Source organism: Salvelinus sp. IW2-2015, linkage group LG13, assembly GCF_002910315.2.
Source record: "Salvelinus sp. IW2-2015 linkage group LG13, ASM291031v2, whole genome shotgun sequence".
Classification (NCBI taxonomy): Eukaryota; Metazoa; Chordata; class Actinopteri; order Salmoniformes; family Salmonidae; genus Salvelinus; species Salvelinus sp. IW2-2015.
Genome location: NC_036853.1, coordinates 28,715,113 through 28,735,245, shown reverse-complemented (window position 1 = coordinate 28,735,245; position 20,133 = coordinate 28,715,113). Strand labels below are relative to the sequence as shown.

At 42.7% G+C, this 20,133-nt stretch overlaps 1 protein-coding gene across 1 annotated transcript in view; it reads right to left on the bottom strand.

Moving 5' to 3' along the window:
• The window catches only part of LOC111971675 (transmembrane protein 151B-like), a 37,693-nt gene that overhangs the window by 6,199 nt on the left and 11,361 nt on the right, over window positions 1-20,133 (bottom strand). The gene's annotated exons all lie outside the window — the stretch shown is intronic.

Below are 20,133 nucleotides of genomic sequence, written 5' to 3'. Positions count from 1 at the left end.
CCAATGAGTCTGGGAAAACATACCTGTAAGCATTGTTGTGCTAACCATTATACATACAGTGAGAAAATACATATCAAATGCACAATGAGAATGATGAATTGATGGATATTTGAAGCAATAGCAGAAACAGTCAACTTTAAAGAATTTGAGCCAAAAGCAACTACTCTTTGCAACACATGAAATATTCAGCTTTCTAAGTGCTTTGACATATCTTATGCATGAGCAAAGAGCTGCTTGCTCATGACTTTTCTTGTTATGATCAAACAGCTCAGACTTTATCTGAACTTTCACATGATCATCCTCCCCACGAGAATCTTTTTGTTTCCATTTCTTTTTTAAATTTATACTATTCCATTTTTCATATTTTTTCCAACACTAGGTACAAACATACACATGCAAACATTGATTTACAGATGCACACAAACAACGACTACATCTCATCAGCCTGGATCCGCATGCTCACACTCCCTTCCCTAGTGCCTGCATTATTGTTTGCCACATGGCCTTAAATTGTACAGATTTGTTTTTCTCAGTCGCCTATGTATACATTTTTTTCAAGATGAGTGATGAGAAGAGAATCAGCCCATTGGGTATCTCACTATACCCCCATATGCCATGTCTTGAAATTTGCAGACAGACAGATTAAAAGTACATTTACATTGTAATACTTCTGACAGCCAACTTTATAGCTCTGCCCATTACTTTTGGACTTCATAGCATTCCTAGAAAGCATGGATTATTGAGTCTGTCACGTTCCTGACCTGTTTTCTCTTGTTTTGTATTTATTTAGTATGGTCAGGGCGTGAGTTGGGTGGGTTGTCTATGTGTTGTTTTCTATGTTGGGGTTTTGTGCGTTCGGCCTGGTATGATTCTCAATCAGAGGCAGCTGTCAATCGTTGTCCCTGATTGAGAATCATACTTAGGCAGCCGGGGTTCACGTGTTTGTATCTCGTGTCAGTGTTCGTGCCACACGGGACTGTTTTCGGTTTGGTCACGTTTGTTGTTTTTGTATTTGTAAGTGTTCAGTTTTCGTTCATTAAATAATGACCACTTTCCACTCTGCGTCTTGGTCCGATCCCTACACCTCCTCTTCTCACGAAGTGGAGGAAATCTGCCATTACAGAGTCATTGTTAGTTTTACACTTAAGATATGACTCTGCCATTGTGCTGTAGAATTTTTATTTTGTCTCTTGTATAATAAATTMATTCTATACAATAGTTTATACTGGATTAAGTTTACATTTTCGTTAACTGTAATTTCATTAGTTATGCTCCAACATTCCCTCAATCTTGTGCCAACATCAGTTATTTTTAAGTCTTGGTTCCAATAGTTTATATTTTTTCTAATTAATTGGATATGCTCTCTGTAAGATTTTGTATGTCTTACCTATCATGTGAACATCTCTTTCTGACTCAAATAAGATTCCCTCAAGGTTGCTCTGATGTCCAAAAGATTTAAAATAAAAAATGTTGTGATATGTAACTTTTAAGTTGCATCGATTTGAAAATATCTACATTGGTCAGACCAAAATAGATTTTTTATTCTATCATGGAAATAAATGTATTTCCTGTTACCAAGTCATTTACCTTTAGTTTTCCATGTGGACCAATTTATTGGTGAATTCTGAAAAGCTATCCAAGGATTGTTCCGTAGGGGTTGTGTTTTTAGGGAGTGATATTTGTTCTTGTAGAATAAGTGTATTTTTCTTCCATATTGTTATAGTGTTCTTAACTATGAAGTTGTTAACGTTCTTAGCTTTATCCTTTGAAAATAAAAAGATTCTGGGGATGAGCATGAGCATCTTCAACATGTACCGATTGTTCCCCTTTAGTGCATTTAACTATATGTCACAAGTAAAAGCCTTGGGTAGTGAGCTGATACAATTCCAAGTCTGGAAGGTTAAAAACTCCCTCACACTTAGGAAGATGTAAAACTTTCTTTTTTATTCTATGACCGGGTATACTTTTTTAAAGAATATCTTCGGTGGGGTAATTGGTATTACCAAAAATAAATACATTCCATTACATTCTGAAGAGGCTTATACTTACCTGTAAGATTTATGGGAAGAGTGTACCATTTAATTAAATCTGCTTTCATATGTGACTCGTTTCAGGAAACTGGGGTAGGAGAGCCATTTGAACGTAAACATTTTTTTAATCAAAATGCGTATTTTGTTTGGCAGAAATGCCTTCTGGAACATATGAACTTTCATATCCCTTAATTACAAACTTGTATGCTATCTGGAAATATGAATAAAAATAGTTAAATTATGAGCCTAGTTAGTTTAGCTACGGAAAAAGTGAGGAAMATTCCCGCTAGCCATGATTGGCTGAGATAATGGGGGGCTGGACATGCCGAGAGATGAGTTCGGATTAGTCTTGCAGGTTGCACGCGTCTGTCTATAACATGAGCTGGTCAGTATATGTAGGTAATCCTTTCTAACGCTGCCTTTTTTAAAGGTATCACATAGTAGAACTGCAAAACTGTTGCTCTCCACTTTCTGGAGGACCGAGATTTGAAATCGGTGGAATACCGGATGGAATTAGAGAATGATAACTAAGGAGATGGAGATAATTCTGGCATTTGATTGCAAATATGTAGAGGAAGTCAAAAAGAGAACACACAGAAGGCTGTTGTATAAAACACCTGTCTCCGGATTACTTCAAATTTAGGGCAACCATGGCATCCGTGACAGAGAGGGAGAAGCGTCCACCCATGCATACGGACGGGTAAGATAGTCTAAGCTACATTTTCAGATATTACACGTTTCTAATTTTGTCAAAAAGTTGTTTTCATTTCAAGTTAAAGCATACTAGCTAGCTAACGTTATGTGTATGATCTGTGTAGTAATATTATTCGTATCTCAGAGCCATTTGCATTGCTAGCTATAGCCTAAAGTTAGCCAGCTAGCTACCATTGAACCTGGTTGGTTAGCTACCTGAAGATTCATGCAGGGTAGTAATGTTAAGAGTTGAGATTATGGTTCATTGTTTAGCTAGCTAGCTACATGACTAAACAAAAGACTCCACTACTATGCAAGTAACCATTTCAATAGAATGTTCATGATGTCACTGCAACAACTGTCGATAGACATAGATGTTAAATTCGCTCTGGCAATTTACTCCGATTTCAGAGCACTCTCATCTGAGTGTGCCAGAGTGCAGAATAACTGACAAATTTACAAACGCTCAACACCCGTTGAATATGGCCGGTGTCAGTAAACGTCAACAAAAAAGCGTAATTAAATTGTTGCCAGCAGCACAGTTACAGTCACCAACGCTCTGGATAACATGAAAACAGCCTAACCAGCTCTGCCAGGGTGAGTAAAATGGTCAGAGTGAGCTGTTCTCTCATTTGTCTCTGGAAGTAGCTAGCCAACGTTAGCCAGTTAGTTTGTGTGCTTCACTGCTGTTGTTAGGTCAGAACGCTTGGAACAACCTTACTTCTCGGCCAGAGTGTYCAGTGTGCGCTCTGAACGCTCCGAGAGCGAAATGCTCTGAATTTATGAATGCACTCTGAGCACAGTCCAGATTGAATTTACGAACACACCCATAGTTTAAACCAGCCTTTAGTCTAGAAATCTTTGGTTTGTTAGTACGTGGCCTCACATGTGAATCCTTAAAGAGATGGGTGGGGCTAACGTTTAAGAGGGTGTGATCGATGCTGAATGGGTGTAGACAAAGAAGAGCTCTCCAGTAAGGTTTACCAAAACATTCAAGGGCCATTTTTCTCAAAAGTGAGGTTACAAGTTTATCAACTTTCAAAGCAGAATTACTTTGTCATTGTTCCTCAGCTGTAGTGTATGATATACAATTTTCTAGCTCTGAGTCTCTACTTTTATCCAATGTAAAAAAAAAATATATATATTCAAATTTTGCTACATAAGACCGAATTGAGCCGGTCGGTCACATATTGTTAAGTAAGTTATATATTTGTTTATAAGTTTTTAATATTTTTTGTGGTACACTTAAAGGATTGCTGTAGATTGTGAGTTATTCTATTTCTTTTTCCTATGACTATTATTTTGTTTTTTTCCAGATTAGTTTTATATCCCAAGGGGGCATTTAGTTTTCAATATTGGTCAGGTATATCAGGAGTTCATCTGCAAATATGTTTAGTTCATATTCATGTTTACCAACACTGATACCCGATATGTTTGTTCCATGTCTAATTCTTTCTGCAAGACGTTCAAGTGCCAGTGCAAACAGGAGGTGGGAGAGGGGACATCCCAGTCTTGTGCCACTTTCTAAAGCAATTTCATCAGATAATATATAATTTGTGTATATTTTTGCTTTAGGACATTTTCTATAATATTTGTATTAAATGTATTATTTCAGCAGGAAAATTGAAAGCTTCCAAAGTTTTTAATAGAATAGGCCATTCAAGACCGCCAAAAGTCTTTTGGCATCAACATCCATTATTGATAAACCTATATCTTGTTTTTTTGCATATTATATTAAATTGAAATATATTCTTGTATTTGTTTGTAAGTGTCTATTTTTGATAAACCCTGTTTGATTGATATGTATAAATTCTGGTAAGACTTTTGACAGTCTATTGCTTATAAGATTTGTGACCGACTGCCATGATCCGGTCTTATGTTGCAAAATTTGAAATTGTGCTTTTTACATTGGATAAAAGCAGAGACTCAGAGCTACAAMATGGTATATCATACACTGCATTTGAGGAACAATGGGAAAGTAATTCTGCTTTGAAAGTTGATAAACTTGTAACCTCACTTTTGAGAAAATGSTCTTTGAATATTTTGCTACTACTACTGGAGAGCTCTTCTTTGTCTACACACATTTAGAATCGTTCACACCCTCTTAACCTTTAGCTCCACCAATCTCTTTAAGGGTTGATCCGAGTGTTCTGACCAAACAATAGCAGTCAAGYACCCAAGCTAACAATTGTCGCAGTGTGTCACGCCCTGGCCATAGAGGTTTTTATTCTCTATTTTGGTTAGGCYAGGGTGTGACTAGAGTGGGCATTCTAGTTTCTTTATTTCTATGTTTTCTATTTCTTTGTTTTTGGCCGAGTGTGGTTCCCAATCAGAGGCAGCTGTCTATCGTTGTCTCTGATTGGGAATCATACCTAGGCAGTCCCTTTTCCCTCTTTCATTTGTGGGTAGTTATTTTCTGTTTAGTGTCTGCACCTGACAGAACTGTTCGCTTTTTTGTTTTGTTACTTTGTTCGAGTGTTTTTGATATTAAATAAAATCATGAACACTTACCACGCTGCGCTTTGGTCCACTCCTTCTGACGACGAGCGTTACAGAACTACCCACCAAAAAAGGACCAAGCAGCGTGTTCAAGAGGAGCAGGGATCCTGGGCCCAGGAGAAAAGAGAGTGGAGGAAATCCTGGACCTGGGAGGAGGTTATGGCAGGGGACAAGACCCTGCCATGGAAATAGATGGAAACAGCGAAGGAAGGAACGGCGATGATACGAGGGGACACGGCTAGCATGGAAACCCGAGAGGCAGCTCCAAAAATATTTTGGGGGGGCACACGAGGTGAGTGGCAGAGTCAGGGTTCAGACCTGAGCCAACTCCTCGTGCTTACCGTGGGGAGCGAGTGACCGGTAAAGCACCAGGCTATCCGGTTCTGCGCACCATGCCTTCAGTGCGCATCCACAGCCCGGTGAGTTCTGTGCAAGCTCCCCGCAGTGGCCGTGCTAGAGTGGGCATTCAGCCAGGACGGATTGTGCTGGCTCAGCGTTCCTGATCTCCGGTGCGTCTCTTCGGCCCAGTTATCCTGCGCCAGCTCTACGCACGGTGTCTCCGGTTCGCTGTGTCTCCCCGCACTTGCCGGGCCAGCCAGGACGAGTGGTGCCAGCTCTGCGCTCTAGACCTCCAGTACGCCTCCACAGTCCAGTACGTCCTGTGCCTCCTCTCCGCACTCGCCCTGACGTGCGTGTCATCAGCCCGGTGCCACCTGTACAGGTCCCACGCATCAGGCCTCCAGTGCGCATCCACAGTCCAGTACGTCCTGTGCCTCTTCCCCGCACTTGCCCTGAGGTGCGTGTCATCAGCCCGGTGCCACCGGTACCGGTCCCACGCATCAAGCCTCCAGTACGTCTCCACAGTCCAGAGCTTCCGGCGACAGTTCCCAGTCCAGAGCTTCCGGCGACAGTTCCCAGTCCAGAGCTTCTGGCGACAGTTCCCAGTCCAGAGCTTCCAGCGACAGTTCCCAGTCCAGAGCTTCCGGCGACGTTTCACAGTCCGGAACCTCCAACGAGGGGCCACAGTCCGGAACCTCCAACGACGGTCCCCAGTCCGAAACGGTCCCCAGTCCGGGGCCTGCGGCGACGGTCCCCAGTCCGGAGCCTGCGGCGACGGTCCCCAGTCCGGAGCCTCCGGCGACGGTCCCCAGTCCGAAGCCTCCGGTGATGATCGGTGGTCTGGTTCCTCCGGCGATGATCTGCGGCCCGGTTGCTCCAGTGAAGGKCCATGCACCAGGGCCGCCACCAAAGCGGAGGGATCTGCGGGCGGAGGGTGGTCTACGTCCCGCACCGGAGCCGCCACCGCCGTAAGGGATGCCCACCCGGACCCTCCCCTTTAGAGTCAGGTTTTGCGGCCAGAGTCCGCACCTTTTGGGGGGGTACTGTCACCCCCTGCCCAYAGAGGTTTTTATTCTCTATTTTGGTTAGACCAGGGTGTGACTAGGGTGGGCATTCTAGTTTCTTTATTTCTATGTTCCCTATTTCTTTGTTTTTGGCTGARTGTGGTTCCCAATCAGAGGCAGCTGTCTATCGTTGTCTCTGATTGGGAATCATACTTAGGCAGTCCTTTTCCCCTCTCATTTGTGGGTAGATATTTTCTGTTTGAGTTGAGTTGAGTTTATTTTATTTTTACAGGGACAGTGCACATTAATCAACGTTTCAGTAAAAGTGCCGGTTTTAGCCAGCTGGCAAATTTTCAACCGCAGTCCCTGGGCAGGTTATTAAAAACAATTACAATATAAACAATCATTGAGCAGTGAGCACACGCAGAGCAACATAGGACAAGCAAGACATAGCATACAGACAGAGCAACATAGGACAAGCAAGACGTAGCATACAGACAGAGCAACATAGAACAAAAAGCAGTAAGACAAAATTCATAAAAGTAACATTGTTTCCACACCTCACAAGCTACAGACAACAGACAACATGGAAAGCGGCAATACACAGCTAGGGATTATGTTCACAAATCTGATTGACCTTTAGCCATGTCTTCATGTTTTTTGTGAAAGTGTGATAGGTGGTGCAGTTATGTGTGTCTTATGGCAGTGTATTCCAGACATGGGAAGCTCTCACATAGAAAGCAGATTGACTAAAGGTGCTTTTCCTTAAGGGAACTATACAGTCACCTCTCATGGCAGACCTTGTGGATCTGCTGCCATATGTTTGGGTTTTCTGTTTAACAAAAATACTGAGTGGAGGGGGAGCCAGCCCATTTAGGATCTTGAATACAAGACATGCGTCGGTGTATTGCACAAGTTTTCCCAACTCAGGAGCTCATGCTTTCTGAGGATGTAACAGTGCTGATGGCTATTGGGCTTCCTATCAAGCACTTTGAGAGCCTGTTTGTAAACAGACTGAATAGGTTTTAATGTTGTACAGCAAGCTTGGGCCCAACTAGTCAAGCAGTATGTTAAGTGGGGGAGTATCATAGATTTGAAGTACAGTTTTGCTACCTCTGTAGTCAAACAATTTCGTATAAATTGGAAATTAGATAGGTTGAATTTGGTTATCTGAATTACCTTTTTCACATGCTTTTTAAAAGAGAGGTTGGAATCAAGTATGATGCCAAGGTACTTAAAAACAGATACCACCTGGAGCTTCTCCCCTGACACATAGACATCTGGCTCAGTAGCATCTGTTGCCCTCTTTGTGAAGAACATGCAAACAGTTTTTTTCACATTGAGATGCAAACACGAGTCACTGAGCCACTTTGTAACCTGGACCATTACAGTAGTGAGTTCTTGTGCAGCTTGTTGTTTGCTCTTTGCATGCACATATATCACTGTATCATCTGCATACATTTGAACTTCAGACCCGGTACAGACAGAAGGCAGATCATTAATGTACAGGCTGAACAGGAGGGGCCCCAGTATTGACCCTTGGGGCACGCCCACATCATCGCTAAGAGTGGGCAACAGCTCCTTGCTCACTCTGACACACTGAGTTCTGCCTTCAAGGTATGATTTCATCCATCTCAAGGCATCGGGGGAAAAGTTGAACTTGGACAATTTTGAAATGAGAATCTCATGGTTAACAGTATCAAAAGCCTTCCTTAGGTTCAGAAACACAGCCCCAACAACGCCCCCATTGTCCATCTTGGACTTCACATTTTCCAGAAGAAAGCAGTTGGCCGTTTCTGTGGAGTGTTTCGCTCTGAAGCCAAACTGCATGGAGTGTAATGTGAAGGGGCTGTTGTTGAGGTGGGCAATCAGTTGTTCTGCTACACACTTTTCAACAACCTTTGAYACCACAGGTAGTATACTAATGGGCCTGTAGTTACTCACGTCAGCAGGGTTGCCCGATTTAAAGATGGCCTTTATTATGGCCGACTTCCATACCCTTGGAAACACCCAGAGACCAATAGATGTGTTGGTGACCTTAGTAATGGGGCCAATGAGTGACTCTTTGTATTTTTTAAGAAAGGTAGAGTCCAGCCCAAACACATCTTTGGCTTTAGAGTTCTTTAGTGAGCTAATCACCTTGTTCACCTTTGACTCAGAAACCTCCCTTATGATGAAGACAGGTTGAATGTCATTTAATAGCACTGATCCCAAGAAACCAGTGGAGGGGTTCTGTGTCCGTACCCTGACAGAGTCAATAAAGTAGGAATTGAAGGCTATTGCTATTTCGACTGCATCCTGTGTTAGATTGTTATTCACCATGATTTCTAGTATTTTTGCAGTGTTATTACTATGGTCTTTCCCTTTTTTAGATTCTCCCAGATCAATTTAGAATTTCCCTTTGCTTCACCAATTATGTTAATAAAAAAGTTTGCTTTGGCCTGTCTGATTTCTTTCATCACCTTATTTCTCAACATGGTAAACCTACGTCTGTCATGCTCTAATTTGGATCTTAGGGCTATTTTTAGAGCATAATCTCGTTCTTTCATCAATTTCCAGATTTCTCAATTTAGCCAAGGAAGAGTGCTCTTTTGGCCAGGTTTGGATTTGATTTTCTTTAAGAAACCATTTATTGTAGTCTGGATTGTGGATAGAAAAACCTGACTATCAGCTTCCACGTCTGTATAAGACAAGAGATCATTCCAGTTAATTCTCTTAATTGTGTTTTCAAAATAGTTTAATTCACTCTTAGGTATTCTTAGTTGATTTGGCTTTCTAACAGTAGAGAGGTTAAACCTGCTCTAAGACAGCTTTCTGGCCATAAGTGTCAGATTATGATCAGATAGCCCAGTAACCATATTGAATGATTTAGTCACTCTCTCTGGTTTATTACTGAACACCGAATCAATCTGTGTTTTAGAGCAACAAGTCACCCTGGTTGGCCCTTTAACTAGCTGTGTAAGGTCAAAGGAATTAGTGATCCATTTGATGGTTTTCCTACAAGTTTAATGTCTGCACCTGACAGAACTGTTCACTTTTTCATTTTGTTACTTTGTTCGAGTGTTTTTGATATTAAATGAAATCATGAACACTTACCACGCTGCGCTTTGGTCCACTCCTTCTGACGACGAGCGTTACACATTCTATTAAAATTGACACTTGCATAGTAGAGTCTTTTGTTAAGACATGTAGCTAGCTAGCTAGCTAAACGATGAACCATAATCACAACTCATGATGTTACTACCTTGCATGAATCTGCAGGTAGCTAACCAACCAGGTTCAATGTTAGCTAGCTAACATTAGGCTATGACTAGCCAAGCGAATGGCTCTGAGATACAAATATTAAGATCATACACATAACATTAGCTAGCGAGCCAGCCAGCTAACATTAGCTAGCTAGCTAACAGTACACTTTAACTTGAAATGAAAACGACTGTCAAAATTAGAAACGTGTAATAATTGAAAATGTAGCTAGCTGGGCTAGCTAGCTAGCTACATTTTCAATTATTACACGTTTCTAATTTTGACAGTCGTTTTCATTTCAAGTTAAAGTGTACTGTTAGCTAGCTAGCTACCTGCAGATTCATTCAGGGTAGTAACGTCATGAGTTGGATTTATGGTTTAGCTGGGCTAGCTAGCTAAACCATAAATCCAACTCATGACGTTACTACCCTGAATGAATCTGCAGGTAGCTAACCAACCAGGTTCAATGTTAGCTAGCTAACATTAGGCTATAACTAGCCAAGCTAATGGCTCTGAGATATGAATAAGATCAAACACGTAACGTTAGCTAGCCAGCCAGCTAGCATTAGTTAGTTGGCTAACAGTACACTTTAACTTGAGTGGCATGTCTAGCCCACTCATTATCTCAGCCAATCATGGCTAGCAGGAAGTTTGCTGACTTTTTCTGTGGCTAAACCAACTACGCTTGTAATTTAACWATTTTATTCGTATTTTCAGATGGCATACAAGTTTGTTATTGAGGCACATGAAAGTTCACATGTTCCAGAAGGTATTTTTGCCAAAAAACAACACATTTTAATTTAAAAAACAAGATATTATGGCTCTCGTGTGAAGTAGTGACCCACACATACACCTAGTTTATCACATTTGTTATTATTTTATTGTCCCAGTCCATTAAACTTATGGATCTATAATCAGTAGGGAACTCCAGATTTTCCTGCTTTTAATATAACTGAAATAACTGTTTGATACATGGAACTAGGAAGTACTGAATACTGAATTGAGTGCCATGTTTGTTTTCATGYGTAAATAGGGGCGCTATTTTGTGTAAATAGGGGGCGCTCATTTTGTCCGAAAATGCTAAATAGAATTATATGGGAAAGCCTTCCATTCCTGGTGCTTTTATCCACGTGAATGTTTTAACAGTATATACTATTTATTTTTGGGTGATCTCTGTTTTTAGCGACAAAAAAAATTAATATATTATTTATATATATATATTCTGCTGATAATCACTTCAGGGTTGTTGAGTCTAAGAAGTCTATAGGATCTGTCCAACTGTTGTTTAATTCTGATTTATATACATTTTCATAGACGCTTTCTAAAATGTAATTAATCACGTTATTTCCAATTTATGCATTTGTATGTTTATCTTTTTAAATTRTAACTGGTATTCTTTTTGCTTGAGCTGTGAGATATTTACCAGGTYTATTTGCCATTAAGTAATATGCTTTATTTGACTTTATCATGTAATTGTTGGCTCTCTTCGAAAGTAAAAGATCGTATTCCTGCTTAATTTCACGTTTTATTTTCTTCTCTACGCCATCATCCAAGATGGCGTAGCAGTGCAGACATGTTTTGTTCGTCCTCTTTTGTACTTTTGTCTTTTTTCGTCTTTTTTGTATATATTTCAATTTTATTTTCAATCTCTTCTCCATTTTTGTTAAATTATACCTTCCGGTAACCTGCCTCACCCAATGTGATACGGAACCGCTATTATTTWAAAAAAAATTGACCTTATAGCAAGAACCACCTAGCCATCAGAAGCTAACCAGCTAATTAGCTACAAGCTATTTAGTCATTGTTAGTCACTGCTAGCGGCCTTTACCTTCTGCACAGGTACCAGCCCTTTATATATATATATATATATATATTCCCTGTTCCTATATATATATATATATATTTTGCCTGGAAAATACTCTGGAAAAAAAAAAATACCCTGGAAAATCTCTCCACTACAACGTCGGATTCCTGCCATAATCCCTGGACCATTACTCCTGATCTTCACAGCTAGCTAGCACCCACCGAGTTACCCAGTACCGAAGCTATCCCTGAGGCCCACCTCCCAGCCTACTCAGTTGTTCACCCGGACTCCACCCAAACACGGCTAGAACACACTACTCCACCGGATCCTTGCCGTAAGCTCTGGACCTTGGCACCGGATCACCGCTGCTACCGAGTGGCTATAGTGGCTAACACCCCTGTCCCGAAGCTAGCACCAGTTAGCCGTGAGCCAGGCGCATCTCCCAGCTAGAAAACTAATATACTGCAAATACAACTTTACTACAACTATTCGCCATCTGGCTTGAATCCTTAGTCGACACGGCGCCGCGCCCCGCCGCACCACCACGACTGTCTGCGACTGGTCTGCCGACGAGTAGGAGCAGACGCTTCTACTAGCCCCGAGCTACTAACTTACTTACTAAATTTAAACGCTGTGTCGCCCGCGTGCTAGCGTAGTTAGCGACTACTCCGCGGCTTCCTGTTCCTTCTATTGCTGCCCCCTGGACCCTATGATCACTGGGCTACATAGCTGATGCCTGCTGGACTGTCCATTAATCACAGTACTCCATTCTGTTTATTTATTTTTGTTATTCTGTCGCCGAGCCGCGAATTCAGGCCTGTGTGTTAGTTAACCGACCCTCTCTGCCCATTTCATAGCCATTTACCTATTGTTGTTTTAGCTGATTAGCTGTTGTTGTCTTACCCGTTGTTGTCTTTAGCTAGCTCTCCAAATCAACACCTGTGATTACTTTATGCCTCGCTGTATGTCTCTCTCATTATGTCAATATGCCTGTTGTTTAGGTTAGTTATCATTATTTTAGTTTACAATGGAGCCCTAGGTCACTCCTTATACCTTTGATACCTCCTTGTCCCACCTCCCACACATGGCGGTGACCTACACCATTTATAACCAGCTTATCCAGAGATACAACCTCTCTTATCATCACTCAGTGCCTGGGCTTACCTCCGCTGTACCCGCACCCCAACCATACCCCTGGCTTGCACATTATGCCCTGAATCTATTCTACCACGCCCAGAAATCTGCTTCTTTTATTCTTTGTCCCCAACGCTCTAGGCGACCAGTTTTGATAGCCTTTAGCCGTACCCTCATCCTATTCCTCCTCTGTTCCTCGGGTGTGTGGAGGTAAACCCAGGCCCTGCGTGTCCTCAGGCACCCTCATTTGTTGACTTCTGTGATCGAAAAAGCCTTGTTTCATGCATGTCAACATCAGAAGCCTCCTCCCTAAGTTTGTTTTACTCACTGCTTTAGCACACTCCGCCAACCCTGATTTCCTGCCGGTTCTGAATCCTGGCTTAGGAAAGGCCACCAACAATTCTGATGGATTTACATACCCAACTACAACAATTTCCGTCAAGATAGAACTGCCAAAGGGGAGGAGTTGCAATATACTGCAGCGATAGCCTGCAAAGGTCTGTCATGCTTTCCAGGTCTATACCCAAACAGTTTGAACTTCTAATTGTAAAAATGAACCTCTCCAGAAATAAGTCTCTCACTGTTGCTATCCGACCCCCTCCGCTCCCAGCTGTGCCCTGGACACCATGTTGAAATTGATCGCCCCCCATCTAGCTTCAGAAGTTCGTTCTGTTAGGTGACCTAAACTGGGATATGCTTAACACCCGGCAGTCTAACAATCTAAGCTATATGCCCTCAATCTCACACAAATCATCAAAGAAAACCCACCAGGTACTAACCCTAAATCCGTAATATGGGCACCCTCAATAGACATATATCCTGACCAACTTGCCCTCCAATACACCTCCGCTGTTTTCCAATCAGGATCTTAGCGATCACTGCCGTCATTGCTCTGTTCCGCTATGGGTCCAAGCGGATCAAACGACCACACCTCATCACTGTCAAACGCTCCCTAAAACGCTTCTGCAAGCAGGCCTTTCTAATCGACCTGGCCCGGGTATCCTGGAAGGATATTGACCTCATCCCGTCAGTCGAGGATGCCTGGTCATTCTTTAAAAGTAATTTCCTCACCATCTTAGATAAGCATGCTCCGTTCAAAAAATGCAGAACTAAGAACAGCTTTAGCCCTTGGTTCACTCCAGACCTGACTGCCCTTGACCAGCACATTAACATCCTGTGGCGGACTGCAATAGCATCGAATAGTCCCCGCGATATGCAACTGTTCAGGGAAGTCAGGAACCAATACACACAGTCAGTCAGGAAAGCAAAGGATAGCTTTTTCAAGCAGAAATTCGCATCCTGTAGCTCTAACTCCAAAAAGTTTTGGGACACTGTAAAGTCCATGGAGAACAAGATCACCTCCTCCCAGCTGCCCACTGCACTGAGGCTAGGTAACACGGTCACCACTGATAAATCCATGATAATCGAACATTTCAATAAGCATTTCTCAACGGCTGGCCATGCCTTCCTCCTGGCTACTCCAACCTCGGCCAACAGCTCCGCCCCCTCCGCAGCTACTCGCCCAAACCTCCCCAGCTTCTCCTTCACCCAAATCCAGATAGCAGATGTTCTGAAAGAGCTGCAAAACCTGGACCCGTACAAATCAGCTGGGCTAGACAATCTGGACCCTCTCTTTCTAAAACTATCCGCCGCCATTGTTGCAACCCCTATTACCAGCCTGTTCAACCTCTCTTTCGTATCGTCTGAGATCCCTAAAGATTGGAAAGCTGCCGCGGTCATCCCCCTCTTCAAAGATTCACCCTAGACCCAAACTGCTACAGACCTATATCCATCCTGCCCTGCCTATCTAAGTTAATAAACAGATCACTGACCATTTCGAATCCCACCGTACCTTCTCCGCTGTGCAATCTGGCTTCCGAGCCGGTCACGGGTGCACCTCAGCCACGCTCAAGTTCTAAACGATATCATAACCGCCATCGATAAAAGACAGTACTGTGCAGCTGTCTTCATCGACCTGGCCAAGGCTTTCGACTCTGTCAATCACCGTATTCTTATCGGCAGACTCAATAGCCTTGGTTTTTCTAATGACTGCCTCGCCTGGTTCACCAACTACTTTGCTGACAGAGTTCAGTGTGTCAAATCGGAGGGCATGTTGTCCGGACCTCTGGCAGTCTCTATGGGGGTACCACAGGGTTCAATTCTCGGGCCGACTCTTTTCTCTGTATATATCAATGATGTCGCTCTTGCTGCGGGCGATTCCCTGATCCACCTCTACGCAGACGACACCATTCTGTATACTTCTGGCCCTTCCTTGGACACTGTGCTAACTAGCCCTCAAACGAGCTTCAATGCCATACAACACTCCTTCCGTRGCCTCCAACTGCTCTTAAACGCTAGTAAAACCAAATGCATGCTTTTCAACAGTTCGCTGCCCGCACCCGCCCGCCCGACTAGCATCACCACCCTTGACGGTTCCGACCTAGAATATGTGGACAACTATAAATACCTAGGTGTCTGGCTAGACTGTAAACTCTCCTTCCAGACTCATATTAAGCATCTCCAATCCAAAATCAAATCTAGAATCGGCTTTCTTTTTCGCAACAAAGCCTCCTTCACTCACGCCGCCAAACTTACCCTAGTAAAACTGACTATCATACCGATTCTCGACTTTGGCGATGTCATCTACAAAATTGCTTCCAATACTCTACTCAGCAAACTGGATGCAGTCTATCACAGTGCCATCCGTTTTGTTACCAAATCACCTTATACCACCCACCACTGCGACCTGTATGCTCTAGTCGGCTGGCCCTCGCTACATATTCATCGCCAGACCCACTGGCTCCAGGTCATCTATAAGTCTATGCTAGGTAAAGCTCCGCCTTATCTCAGTTCACTGGTCACGATAACAACACCCACCGTAGCACACGTTCCAGCAGGTATATCTCACTGATCATCCCCAAAGCCAACACCTAATTTGGCTGCCTTTCCTTCCAGTTCTCTGCTGCCAGTGACTGGAACGAATTGCAAAAATCGCTGAAGTTGGAGACTTTTATTTCCCTCACCAACTTTAAACATCAACTATCTGAGCAGCTAACCGATCGCTGCAGCTGTACATAGTCCATCTGTAAATAGCCCACCCAATCTACCTACCTCACCCCCATACTGTTTTTATTTTATTTACTTTTCAGCTCTTTTGCACACCAGTATCTCTACTTGCACATCATCATCTGCTCATTTATCACTCCAGTGTTAATCTGCTAAATTGTAATTATTCGCTCCTATGGCCTATTTATTGCCTACCTCCTCATGCCTTTTGCACACTTTCTTTTTTCTACTGTGTCATTGACTTGTTTATTGTGTTATTGGCTTGTTTATTGTTTACTCCATGTGTAACTCTGTGTTGTTGTCTGTGTCACACTGCTTTGCTTTATATTGGCCAGGTCGCAGTTGCAAATGAGAACTTGTTCTCAACTAGCCTACCTGGTTAAATGAAGGTAAAATAAAGATAAAATAAATTAAATGACCTTCTAATGATTTTTATAGAATTTTGTAAGAGATGTATTTTTAKTTGATGTTAATTTCTAAATCAGATGTATCTTTTGCTGAGTATGAGATTATCATTCCCCTAATGTACGCCTTAAAGACATCCCAGATTATATCAGGTGTCGGTTTTCTCTATCTTCTACGTCTACATTTGTAATGACAAAGGTTAAAAAAATGTAATTTACTTAGTTAATACAGACGCTCCGAATTCTGTTGCTAAGTGTATTTTCTATTGGTGTAAATAAGCACGATAACGGAAAATTATCCGATATCACTATATCATTAATTTTTGAATCCAGTAAATTGTTGAGGGCATTTTTTGGAAATAAAAATGTTGTACATTTTTTATAGTATTTCTTTCTTTGAGAAAAAAAGGAATWGTTTTTTTTGTAGTTGGGAATAGTAATCTCCAGGTGTCCTGTTACATTACCTGTAGTGATGACATTTTTAAGCCTCTTTAGAGGCTCCCTAAACTTTTTTTATGTATGATTTAGGTCACCTGCTAAAATAATTATTCCTGTCTGGATTTGATCTAATATAGCTGGAATACTATATAAAAAAMAGATTTTCTCTTGGTGGGATATACAATGAAATCAATGTATAGTTTTCACCATGTAAGGTACAATTCAACATTAGAAAACGGTCGTATTGTGTCCATGTGCTGGGAGATAAGGGTAAATGTTGGGGGTGCTGAGAATCTGTAGTGCGGGAGAAAAATAAAATCACGCACTATAGACGGCTACATCGGTCCGCTAGTACAGGACTACTAAAGAAGTTCCAGTGCACTACTTTTGTGAAAAAACTAAATGTAAAAAAAAATATTCAAAAAAATTGCCCGAGCATCAGACGGCTATATCACTCCCCTAATACAGGAATAAGTAAAGGCCCAGTGCACTACTTTTGTGAGAAAAAACGAAATTTATTAAGAAATATAGATATTTTTTTACAGATTTTTTCCAGATTTTTCACKGGGTGCTGCAGCACCCTCGGCACCCCTACTTCCCGCGGCTATACATAGAAGTGTCTGAAGCCCTCCTAGTCACTCCATCCTAATCCCCCGGCTTCTCACCAATAACCACCATTGAATCTTAGTTATAATGACAAACAAGGAATACAAATTATTTGACATTCGCCAAAGAGCTGCTTGCTCATATCTTTAGTTTGTTATGATCAAACGGCTCACACACTTCATCTGAACTTTCACATGATTAACCTCTTCAAGAGAATCTTCCCATTTCCATTTCAGGTCATTGAGAAAACACTGAATGTCGCCATGACATACAAGAACCTCACATACTACCAGTAACTTCAAGTGAATGTGAAACCCTCCCGGTTAATGGCGTATGTGGATATAGGGGTCTTCTGATCAAATATACAGTAAAGACTACCATAATTGTCACGTTCCTGACCTTGTTTTCCTTTTGTATTGTTGTGTTTAGTGGGTCAGGACGTGAGATGGGTGGGCAGTCTGTGTTTGTTCTATGTTAAGTGTCAGGTTTAATTGACCTTGTATGGCTCTCAATCAGAGGCAGGTGTTTTCGTTTTCCTCTGATTGAGAGACATACATAGGGAGGTTGTTTCACATTGTTTGTCGTGGGTGGTTGTYGCTGTGTCTGTGTTTATTGCACCACACGGTACTGTCTCGTCTCTCGTTCGTTCTTTCCTGTTCATGAGTGCATTGTTTTTTATGTTCACCAGTTCAGGTCTGTTTAACGTCGTTTGTTGTTTTGTAGTTTATGCAAGTATAAGTTTTTGTGTTCGTCTTCGTCAGCAAATAAATCTATATGTATTCMCAACCCGCTGCACCTTGGTTTAATCCCTGCTCCTCCTCTTCGGATGAAGAGGAGGAGGAGAGTCGTTACAATAATAAAAGTGAAATGAGCTGTATTAGCTACATAATTATATTTCATAATATAAATGGTATGTATTCAAATGGATATCTAAAACACTTTAAGGATTGGAATAGTATTCCAAAATTGTGAACTGTTAAAAGAGCAAACCATCCCAATTACATCCTGCAGTAATTTCATCCAGACACCATGAAGCTGGTGGCATCTTTTCCACCCAAGGGCACTGCAAGCCTGAGTGCCTGCATCAGAAGCTGGTCACGCCTTATGGGATGGAAAAAGCCCCAGGATGGATGGATTATAGCGCAGTTCATTCATACATTTGCTTATCAGTCATCACACAAGGGGCAAAGATTGATTGACCTAATCGTGTATAGTACAGGAGGCTCGCTGGACATCGTCGCCAACATGGTGGGGAAAGATGGTGGTACCTTTGGTAGGGGATGAATTCATTACAACTGAAAGGTCCTACTAATCACTGCAAACAAACCCAAACAACCCAGAGTCAGTTAGAGGGGACCTAAGCTAGACCAGGGCTACTAGCTATGTCATGGGCCAGAGCTAGTGTGGACCAGGAGACATCTGCAGCTGGATGCTTCTCGTTGTTTAGGGTACCTGTTTCGGGTTGCGTGTAGTTGTTTAGGGTACCTGTTTGAGGTACCTCTTTGGGGTTGTTTGTGGGTCTTTGGGGTACCTGTTTGGGGTTGTTTGTGGTTGTTTGGGGTACCTGTTTGGGGTTGTTTGTGTTTGCGCTTTGAGGTTCACAGACCAGGCGGCATCAGCATGCATAATCTACAGCTGGATGCTTCTTGTTGTTTGGGTTTGTTTGGGATTGTTTGTGGTCGTGTTGGGTATCTGCTTTGGGTTGTTTGGGGTTGTTTAGGTTACTTGTTTGGGGTATCTGTTTGGGGTACCTGTTTGTGGTTGCGCTTTGAGGTTTGCAGACCAGGCGGCATCATCATGCATAATCTACAGCTGGATGCTTCTCGTTATTTGGGTTTGTTTGGGGTACCAGTTTGGGGTTGTTTGCGGTACCTGTTTGGGGTTATTTGGGGTTGTTTGGGGTACCTGTTTGGGGTTGTTTGGGGTACCTGTTTGGGGTTGTTTGGGGTACCTGTTGGGGTTGTTTGGCGTACCTGTTTGGGGTACCTGTTTGGGCTTGTTTGTGGTTGCGCTTTGAGGTTTGCAGACCAGGCGGCATCATCATGCATAATCTACAGCTGGATGCTTCTCGTTATTTGGGTTTGTTTGGGGTACCAGTTTGGGGTTGTTTGCGGTACCTGTTTGGGGTTATTTGGGGTTGTTTGGGGTACCTGTTTGGGGTTGTTTGGGGTACCTGTTTGGGGTTGTTTGGGGTACCTGTTGGGGTTGTTTGGCGTACCTGTTTGGGGTACCTGTTTGGGCTTGTTTGTGGTTGCGCTTTGAGGTTTGCAGACCAGGCGGCATCATCATGCATAATCTACAGCTGGATGCTTCTCGTTATTTGGGTTTGTTTGGGGTACCAGTTTGGGGTTGTTTGCGGTACCTGTTTGGGGTTATTTGGGGTTGTTTGGGGTACCTGTTTGGGGTTGTTTGGGGTACCTGTTTGGGGTTGTTTGGGGTACCTGTTGGGGTTGTTTGGCGTACCTGTTTGGGGTACCTGTTTGGGCTTGTTTGTGGTTGCGCTTTGAGGTTTGCAGACCAGGCGGCATCATCATGCATAATCTACAGCTGGATGCTTCTCGTTATTTGGGTTTGTTTGGGGTACCAGTTTGGGGTTGTTTGCGGTACCTGTTTGGGGTTATTTGGGGTTGTTTGGGGTACCTGTTTGGGGTTGTTTGGGGTACCTGTTTGGGGTTGTTTGGGGTACCTGTTGGGGTTGTTTGGCGTACCTGTTTGGGGTACCTGTTTGGGCTTGTTTGTGGTTGCGCTTTGAGGTTTGCAGACCAGGCGGCTTGGGGCTTGTTTGGGGTACCTTTTGGGGTTGTTTGGGTACCTGTTTGGGGTTGTTTTTGGGGTACCTGTTGGGTTGTTTGGCGTACCTGTTTGGGGTACCT